We start from the raw sequence: 10,551 nt of genomic DNA, 5'->3' as shown, positions 1-10,551 counted from the left end.
ATGCTGCGCCGCATGGCTCGGGATGATCACAGCTTTGCGGGCCGCCAGCAGCCAGCAAGACCTAAAACAGAAACAATCGCGGTAGCAGGCATGCATCACTTGGGTTTTGCGCCATCGTTCACGATCACAACCTTTCCTCTGAGCTACTAAGCGCACTTGGGCTCCCGGTTTTCCTCCATCTGTTTACCATGTTGTGTGCCGGGGCTCGGGGCTGTCTCGCTGTGTTCATCAGAGCCATGAGCCGGCAGGTCTGGCCACTGCGCCATCGGGGCAAACCTGCCTGCCCGTTCCACTCGACAAACAAGGCAGGCGGGGACCGGCCCAGGGAGTGTTTGTCGCGCGAGGGCGGCGTCAGGCGCCACACCTGGACGGCCTGGGCCCATTGGCGGCCGCGACGGTTCACGGACGAAACCAGGGGTCCACTAGACAGAAATGCGCATAACTCGTCCTTCAATACAGCTCTGCGGTAGTGATTTGATTTGGTATTCGTAACAGTGAGCAACAGTAAGCAGCAAGCAAGTTATAGGCACTTACCTATAGGAAGATAAGCACGGAAAATGCCGAGACTGTGTCTTGCTCCTCCCCTGCCGGGAAGTCTCAGTCTGCCTCTGACAAACCCCTGTCCACGTGAGTGGCAGCTCACTCTGGACATGACGTAGTCGGCACGGAAAATCCTTCGCCTTTGTGTTCCAGGTAATCTTTCAATCGCGCAGAGGCGATCCCAGGACGTCAAAAGGGGCGGCAGATCGGCTCTAATTGGTGGAAGAGTTAACTGACTACGTTCTGTAAGCCAGCGGCCGAGTTTCGGCCGCGGCCGCTCACAGCTCGTCGGCGAGGTATCAGTCCGCCTTCCTGGAAGTGCTGCTGGCGCCTGGTTCCGCCTCTGACGGTGACGCCGAGCCGCTGCCGCACCGCCTCACTGCCGGCGCAGTTTGCACCAAGTCACTGTGATAGAAGGCCGTCCACAAAAGCCCTGCAAACAGGTGAACACGGGCGTGATCTAGCCGCTTCTGAACTTAATAATCTGATTGTAACAGAGCACTCGCGGCAATGATATGCTAGATAACCAAAATGCATGCAATATCCGATCATGTATTGTTTACCTTCCCTTTTGTGATATTTGAGCGTACCTTTCAATGTCTTAAAGTTCTAGAAAGTGGTACCGAACTGGTTCCAGCTCTTTACGTGGGGGAAGCCGAGTGCCAATGCTATTCGACACATTTCTTTCTAACAATTCGAGCATCAATGTCAATTATTGTAATTTTCTATTGCCAAAACACTGTAGGACTAGATACTTACCCATTTTGTTTTCGTTACATAGTGAATTTAGAATGGTATAGTGCAATATTATCGGAACATGCATTTAATTCCTTCGACATGCAATAGTTGTTTTACGAATACGCAATATCAACTCCGTGTACATACTTTGTATTCGTTACTCGACTCGAAAACTGTGCCAACCAGTCACAGTTTTACTATTTAATGAAAATTTCAATCAGGGGCGCGGGAACTACTTTCCGACTGGGGGGGGGGGGGCACACCATAATAGAGATTAGCCTAGGGTACCCACAAAGCTAGTTTTCTCACCGGTTTTAGGCCACTTATTTTTCACCCCTCGGCTTTTTCAACAAAAAAAAGAAAACATTTGCAAAAAGTGTGGTATTCCGTCTCAAAGCTGTGGGGGCACCGCCCCCACGGCCCCAGAGTTGGGGGGCAAGCTGCCCCCACTGCCCCCCCGGCTCCCGCGCCTATGATTTCAATTAATTTAATTGTTTAGAGACGGCTTTCAATATTTGATTAACCAACCATGAATGTGATTATAATCAGGCCAAAAAAAAAATAACTACAACAATGCTCAATAGAAGGTCCGATTGCAACAGTACTAGGTAGATACTTATAAGTTATAACCAAAACCATATATATTAGTTCTCCCGGAACTTAGCGGATTTTAATGACATTTGTTATTGAGTAAATAAAGTACATATAGGTAATTTCGATAAGAAATTAGAGGCATCTGAATAGTAAAAACGTCATTAGATGAACTGATCAGACCTTGAATGGGCTAGAACCTCGCAGTTTTTTCCATTATCACAGCAAGGATTTAGCACACCCATCATGGAAATGTGTTATATTATGTTTGGCGCGGTGTGGCTCCTGGGCCCTTACTCCTTATAATGTCGCCACATTGTCAAAATTAGGCCGTCGCAAGAATTGCAGGGTCACTCGTCTGATAATTCATGTCATATTATGTCGACATATCTATGACGTATCCGTATAAACTATAAATATAAATATAAATATAAGTAGGTCCTACTAGCCCTTTGTTCATATAAACGGCTGTGCACCTCACCGTTTCCCGATCGCTTTGTGTAGGTATGCGTCATATCCTGTCGTGATGACTGGTGCAACAATCGCCGCAGCGTCACTGGACGGCAGAACCGCGTACTTCCTGCTTCCTGAATCAGAGTAAAACCAGTTTCCTGTGTGAGACTGTGTACTTTCCCACTGAGCAGAGTATAGTTATTATTCCGTTGCAAGCATTTCAGAAAATCACATTGGTTGATAATTTTACGGTATACCTGTCTGCGAACGACGGTCCCATTCACTAGGCACTAGTAGTTGTCAAACTCTCTGCCTCTAGGCCAGTTTTATCTCGTCGTTCCGTGTGTCTTCTGTAGTCCTGTAGTGTGTCGTCTGACGGTCACATCCCTGTCCCTTTCATTGTTAGGGATTGTCGCAGGTAGGGATTGTCTGACAATCCCTACCTGCGTGCACTCACAGTTTCATCTCGACACTCCGTGTGTCTGACGAGCCTCTCCCTGTCTGCTCCTGCAGTTTTAACATGTCGCTCCGTGTATCTTCCGTGGTGCTCCTGCTGGCTCTGGTGGCCGCGTGCAGCGCGCAGGCCTGCTCCGACAACCCCTGTGGCTCCGACGAAATCTGTATGCCGGTCGCCGACGGGCTCAGCTTCAAGTCCTCGTGCATCAAGATCGACTCGCGCTTCAAGACGGACTCGGCGCACGCGGGCAGCAGCTTCCCGCCTCAGGCGGGCGCCGGCTCCGGGGCCGGGTCCCTGGGCGCGGCACTGCTGGCTGTGACTGCCCTCGCTGCCGCCCTCCGCCTGCTCTGAGGAACAGAGAGTTGGCAAGGCCTCTATGTGGAGTACAGAGATGTGAGGCAGGGGTCTGGAAAGCCAGTGCAGCAGTTGGGACCGTTGGTTGTTGGTCACTGAGAGGGCAAGAACAGGGTGACTTGTTAGACTGATGGATGTTCGAGGTGCTTTAGGGGCGTCCGTTTTCTGTGGGCGAGCTTAATTTGTCTTAGTGATTGAGCACCGTTTGATTTCACGATTTATCTTTGTCCCTGTAGTAGTCTCTACTTATCGATGGTTTTGAAAAGAATATATAATGGGGCATTTTATGTTGTACAATCGTCCCTTTTCGAAGACAGTAGGCGTACTCGAAGTCCTTATTCACAGCATGCATTGGAATCTGTATATTATGTAGGTGAGCTTGCCTGCTGGTTGCGCATTGACTTAGCTATCCAAGACAGTATCCAAGGCAAACTTTTTTCCTTTTGATAATGAGCAAATAGTGATATGTTGGGGATAACTGCCAACAATTTACGCTACTTCGTGAATGGGTTAACGCCATGGTTTTACCTTCTTTCTACGATTCTTTGCAAGACGAATAATATTTTGTTCTACATACATCAGTGTATGAACAAATTGAAGTAAGTTTGAAATTTGACAATACAACTGTTAAACATTCAGGCCGACCTTATATCCGAGTAGTTGGTAAATAAGAAGAAAACAAAAGGTGTGCGTCGTGGTGAGCCGATATACGCATCAGGACATTTGATCTGCCCCCTCTTGTCTGATGTTACATATAGTACGATCACGTTTTCTGTCCTTCGGTCCAATACATATGTCTTTGCATCTAGCTGTCACTGGAGTGTTTTGTGCTGCATCAGGCATCAGACAATTATTTTTAATATCGTACATTTATTTAGAGAGCGGTTACCTCTTATAACTTATCAATAATTGCGATGCGAAAGTAAACGTCAACAAAATTGTAAAAACAAACACCGCTCAAGAAGAGCATTAGTCACGACCACAGCTACTTTGTAATCATCACAGACGATCTCACATACCGACATCTGACATAACAGGTACAGTTTACAATGTCTCTGAGCACAGGCCGCATTTGCCTCCACCTCTGGCCATCACGGAGGACCCCTCAGCCCAGCCGGCTGACCCATTCCCAGTCCTCAGCCCAGCTGGCTGACCCATTTCCAGTCCTCAGCCGCCCATATTGTAGACCCGGTTCCAATCCTCAGTGCAGCCGGCAGACCCGGTTCCAGTCCGTAGTCCAGTCGGTCGACTGTCATTGCCCTCAGCTCATCCGACCGACCCGGTCACAATCTCAGACCGGCGTGCAGTATCCAATGTCCAGCTTGCAAACCCAGTCGGCCTGTCCGGTCTTAGCTCAGCCAGCCGAATATGTCTTGTCCCACGGCCCATCCTGCTCTGATCTCAGCGCAGTCGTAAGACCCCGCCTCAGACCCTATCTCAGACCCTGCCTCAGACCCGGTCGCGGCCTACAGCAGGTGGACCCGGTCCAGCTCAGCCCATCCGACAGACCCCATGCCTCAGACCCTGCCTCAGACCCTGTCTCAGGCCCTGTCTCAGACCCAGTCTCAGACCCTGTCTCAGACCCGGTGTCGTCCCAGCAGCGTGGCGGCCAGCAGCGGCAGCAGGGGCAGTGTGGGCGCGGCGGCGGCGGCCGGGCCGGCTCCGCTGTGGTGTGGGTGGGGCTTGGAGCGGCCGTGCACCATTAGCGGCACACACGAGCCGCGGAAACAGAACTGGCCCGGCGGGCAGGAGACGGCTGTGCAGGGCTCGCTGCCGTCCGCAGAGCAGGCCAGCAGACAGACGGCCAGCACCGCGGCCAGCGGGGCGCGGGACATCGCTGACCTGGAGATAGAGGCGGACAGGGAGGTCAGAGGGGCGCGGGGCATCGCTGACCTGACGACAGAGGCGGACAGAGTGGTCAGAGGGGCGCAGGACATGGCTGAACTGACGACAGAGAGACGGATAGTGCAGCGGGCAGATGAACGCCGGATGCAACGTGTGGTTACGCTACAAACAAAGCAGCGTGTGACCCGGGTATAATGGGGGATAAATGACCTCATGGACAAAGGCTCGCCAAATTGGGACAGATGAGCCAAGAGATGAGCACCAGTCGCCGCACAGCGAACATTTCCGCGTCTTGTGGAATTTTACGCTCGTGCCTTGAGCACATAACAGGTTTGCGAGCGATCAGCCGGTATTTCCAGCTGCGATGGATTACTGATGCACTGTAAACCAAATCTACAAGCTGGCTCCTTGTTACAAGTTTGGTTCCAATTCGCATAGGTGTCACCTTGTCGATACCTTGTCGATTCACCAATCCCAGGCTTGTTGGCCAACAAACTAACAGCTTGTCTACAAGTTTGGTTCCAATTCGCATAGGCGTCACCTTGTCGATACCTTGTCGATTCACCAACCCCAGGCTTGTTGGCCAACAAACTAACAGTTTGTCTACAAGTTTGGTTCCAATTCGCATAGGCGTCACCTTGTTGAGTACTAGTCTGGGCCTTGTGGACCTACCAACTTCTGGATAGGCATAGTCGTTTCCTTGTCGGTTCACCAAACCCTGGTTTGTTGATGAACTAGCCTTTGCCTGGGCATTGCTAGTTTACAAATTGTCAACAAGTAAGTGTACTAACGCTCTGTTCGAAATTGTTCTTCCTTACAATCGCTTTGAATGCGTTGATAACCTTAAGAACTTACGATTCGCGTTCGTTTTCAATTGCCACGATACTGATTCAGGAAATATTTTCTATACGGACAGGTTATTTTTTGGCTGGAAGTGGTGCACAAAGTGTTTTGAAGTGTTTTGTGCACCGCATCAAGCAGGGGCGGATCCAGGAAAACTCCAAGGGGAGGGTCATGAATCGAAATGGTGCCCCTACCTATACCCAAAATTAAAAACTCAACGGATTTCGTCCACTTCATTTTGGTGGTGCCCCCATTTTCAGTTTTTTATTTTTATTTTTTATTTTTAGTCAGTATCTTACCTCTTAGCCACAACCACATTTACCAATTGTAAGCAAGTATATATGAATGTGCTATGTGTATATATGTTGTGGACGCTGAGTAATGAGTACTTACCAGGGACTTTATCAGGTAAGCAAATCGTTGTCAGTCCGACGAACTTGACCCTGGCGTCTAAAGGGTCTGTCCTTGACACTTCAGGCTTGTCAGGGGCACCAAAGTCCTTCCAGGGACACCACAAACCTGTCAGGGGCACCTACGGCCTTGTAGGGGCGCCACAGGCCCGCCAGGGGCACCACAGGCCTGCCAGGAAGCAGGGGCACCACAGGTCTAGCAAGTATACACGACAGGCCTGTCAGGGGCACCGCAGGCCTGTGAGGGGCACCAGCGGCCTAGCAGGGGCACCAGTCAACACAGGCCTGCCAGGGGCACCACAGACCTGCCAGGGGCACCAGAGGCCTGCCAGGAGCACCACCGACCTCGCAGGGGTAGCTTGGGCCTGTCAGGGCCCAGGGGCACCACGGGCCTGTCGAGAGGCACTTCAGGCTTTTCAGGGGCACCATAGTCCTCTCAGGGCGCAGGGGTAGCAGGGGCACCAGAGGCCTGCCAGGGGCACTACAGGCCTAGCAAGGGCACCACTGGTCTATCAGGGGCACCACGAGCCTGTCATAGCCAGGCATCTCAGGCTTGTCAATGCCCAGCGGCACCACAGGTCTGTGAGGGGCACCAGCGACCTAGCAGGGGCACCAGTCAACACAGGTCTGCCAGGGGCGCCACAGACCTGCCAGGGGCACCACAGACCTGCCAGGGGCACCAGAGGCCTGCCAGGGGCACCGCCGGCCTCGCAGGGGCACCTTGGGCCTGTCAGGGGCACGACGGGCCTGCCGAGGGGCACTTCAGACTTTTCAGGGGCACCAGTCCTCTCCGGGCGCAGGGGCACCAGAGGCCTGCCAGGGGCACCAGCGGCCTAGCAAGGGCACCAGAGGCCTGCCAGGGGCACCAGCGGCCTAGCAAGGGCACCAGAGGCCTGCCAGGGGCACCACAGGCCTAACAAGGGCACCACGGGCCTGTCAGGGGCACCTCAGGCTTGTCAGGGCCCAGGGACACCACAGTCCTTCCAAGGGCACCGCAAGCCTGTCAGGGGCACCAGAGGCCTGTCAGGGGCACCACAGGCCTAGCAAGGGCACCTCTGGCCTGTCAGGGGCACCTCAGGCTTGTCAGGGCCCAGGGGCACCACAGTCCTTCCAGGGGCATTACAAGCCTGTCAGGGGCACCAGAGGCCTAGCAAGGGCACCACAGGCCTGCCATGGACACCACAGGCCTGCCAGGGGCACCACCGGCCTTGCAGGGGCGCCTCAGGCCTGTCAGGGGCACCACGTGCCTGCCGGGGACACTTCAGGCTTGTCAGGGGCGTTACAGTCCTGTCAGGGCCCAGGGGCACCAGGCCCGTGGTGTCCCTGCTAGGCCTGTGGTGCCCCTGGCGGTCCTGTGGTGCCCCTGTCAGGACTGTGATACCCCTGATAGGCCGGTGGTGCCCCTGGAAGGTCTTTGGGCCCCCGGGCCTCAAGGGGGGGGGGCATGACCCATGTGACCCCCCCCCCCTCCTTGGATCCGCCCCTGGCATCAAGCCAGAAGTATCGCATGCCCGTATGACGAATATTTCCTGAACATTGACCATAACAATCATGGCAGTTGCACGATCACGCAGATAATTCGAATAAATCATGATCGCCAACCAGATTAGCTTTTACAGCCCATAAATGTCCATCAGTTAAGTTAAAAATACAAAGAGTTGAATTAAAGGCAAATAAATGTATTTATATATAAAAAAACACCGACTGCAAAACATCTGCTCACATGTGCATGCACAGGTCTGGCCCACTTACATTGCGCGCGCAGGGGAAGGGAGGCGTCCGACCGCGGGTATAGACACGATTAGTGCGTCCCGCAGGCCAGAGGGGGCCTCACTCACAGCACGAACACCACAGTTCACAGATTTCACTTTTTACTGCACAAATGCTGGAACAGCCCTCGTCGCTGCTCCAGGCTGCACGGCGGCCGCGCGACAACTGCTGGTTCGAAACCGCCGCGCCGGGGCCCGCTAACGGCCGGCGGCGACCGCTGATTGGTCCGTTAAGTCTGACGTCAGGCGCAGCTGACCATGTGTATGCTGACCAGCTGACCAGTACAAGTTAGGCGCCGGTTAAATAACCATGCGGCAACAAGTTTCCAAAACTGGTTAAGAAACAAACGTTGAAACAAATGTAGAGTTGGTCTGGATACTGAGAAGTTGGTGTGCATAGTAACTATTGACTCGTAGTTATCACCTAACAAGCAATGCACCAGACAACGGCTTGTTTAAAAAGTATCAGTTGGTAAACATACTAAGAGATGATTGGTTATATTACACAAGACTTGTCAATTTGGTTTACAGTGTGCCAGGAACTGACGCACTGCGCCATATTTGGAGCCGATTCAGGCAGCGCTTGGTGAGTTCCCCGGTTTTCACTGACCTCTGGTGAAAGAGGTCAGGAATTTTCACTGATAGCTAGTCTGCTGATTATGTGGCCAGATATTGTGTTGAAACACTCACCTCATATAAATGAGCAAAGTAAGGATACAATGCAAAGGAATTTGGATATGAAACACAATACAGAGCCTGTTTAAAAATTGTAACGCGCATTTACTTTCTTATGCACGTTTCCGCACTAATTCAACATTGGACGCTCCTCGCTCAGAATGAATGGCATAACAGAATGGCCTAAGTAAATACAGTACAGAACAATACCTACCTACAATTGCAGTCAGTCAGGGGTGTGTTTACATCACAACAACTGCATATATGACACTGGTATAGATAAAAAGATGATTACTCACGTTCATAATTAGAACACCAGACACTGATTAGCTCTTAGTGACGCATTTTATTACGTTCATGTTCATTAGGTACCTATCGAAACTGTTAATCCTCGCCGGACCTATTGGTTTTCTACATACGCGCCGGCCAAGGATGGGCTGGTACAACCCCCCCCCTCGCCGTTTCGCCCCTGGTGGAGCTAGCGCGTCGCGAAAAAACGAGCGTGTGCGCCGTTACGAGACGCAGAGATTGATACCCGATTTTAAGCTCCTAGGTCAACCGGTGACCTCTGAGGTCAGGTCAAGTGGCCCAAGGTATGGTTCCGTTTTTGGTGAATAACGCCGCAAAAAACGGCCGCAGAGCCGCGGTTTTGGCAGCATCGTGTTTGCCTCGCTCAGGCGCGTCGAATGATATACTTTTTATTTGGGTGAGGTCAACTTAGGGTGTTGACCTCAGGTCACGGTCAGGTCAGCACCCCCAGGTCACGAAATTGGTCGAAGTAAAACAGGTCGCATATCATTCGATTCGGCAGGTCTTCCTGAGTCCATTGGTGGCCTTCCCGACTCGCTAGCTTAATTTGATCGGGAGTTATTGACGAAAAACGAATATGACCTTAATGACGTCATAAATGACGTCACGCAAGGTCAACATTGCAAAAGTGACGCATCTAACCTTGCAAGGAGTGCACCAAATCACGGTTCTGTTAGCTTGAGATAGTTGGAGATCGTTCCCGGCGCCAGAATAGCAGTTTTCATTTTTCCCCATTAACTTATAGAGGTCACGGAAATGACCTGACCTCATATGACCGTTAGGAAAAATCCGAGATATACAAGTTGTGAGACTCGTAATGGATATTAGACCCTGCAAGTTTCCTTCCCCTGTGAAAGCTCCTCTGGCAGTGAGGGCGTTGCGAAGTTGCGACATCTGAAGACCATGCAGAGGTTCATTTATGACGTCATAGGTCAGTGACCTGACCTGACCCGAAAATGCGATTGGTATCAAAAGATCCGGCTTGAATCAAAGGTCAGGTATGCCAAGTTTCAGCTCTCTATCGCCAGCGTGTTTGGAGCTATCGCGAAAAAACCCTATGGGGGGGGCGGCACCCGCCCCCCCCTCGGCCGGCGAGGGTTAACGCCTAAGAAGGCATGCAAATTAGCGGTAATAAATCACGAACTGGATAACAAAAAGGACACTGATCGCAACAAGTGGAACGTTATGATACGTATCGGATCTCAGATTATTTGCATCTCATGCTACACCTACTCTCGGTGACTATTCTTTCCCATTGCAGTGTGCGCTGCACACACTGGGCAGCTGAACGAAAACGGGGATGTTTGACTTGACACACAAGAAACGCTAATTGGACAGAGAACTGAAATACGTTGATGTGGGCTTGTGAGCATATACATAGGTCGGCAGTAAAAACAATAAGCTAATTAGCACGGATGTAAGATGTTTTGCGGCACGTCAACTAGCTACAATTACCAAACAGCTCCTTTACCTGTGGCTCGACTGAAGTGGACTTCAGGACACTGCGCTCCCCTCTCTGAACTAAATGCGCACTGAACAGCACACTTCGGCCAGGACTCGAGCGGCA

General features: G+C 51.7%; 2 long non-coding RNA genes across 2 annotated transcripts; one reads left to right on the top strand and one right to left on the bottom strand.

Moving 5' to 3' along the window:
• The first annotated feature begins 693 nt into the window (after positions 1-693).
• Positions 694-3,941, top strand: LOC122385406. Its single transcript, XR_006257201.1, has 2 exons — positions 694-983; positions 2,836-3,941. It is a non-coding gene; the product is annotated as an uncharacterized LOC122385406 (long non-coding RNA).
• A 140-nt stretch (positions 3,942-4,081) lies between these two features.
• Positions 4,082-10,551, bottom strand: LOC122385405. Its single transcript, XR_006257200.1, has 2 exons — positions 10,456-10,551; positions 4,082-4,975 (listed from the first exon to the last, which is right to left on the bottom strand). It is a non-coding gene; the product is annotated as an uncharacterized LOC122385405 (long non-coding RNA).

This window comes from Amphibalanus amphitrite, unplaced genomic scaffold, assembly GCF_019059575.1.
Source record: "Amphibalanus amphitrite isolate SeventyFive unplaced genomic scaffold, NRLGWU_Aamphi_draft 000218F_arrow, whole genome shotgun sequence".
NCBI classification, from domain to species: domain Eukaryota; kingdom Metazoa; phylum Arthropoda; class Thecostraca; order Balanomorpha; family Balanidae; genus Amphibalanus; species Amphibalanus amphitrite.
Note: the sequence above shows the minus strand (reverse complement) of the source record. Positions and strands in the feature narration are given on the sequence as shown.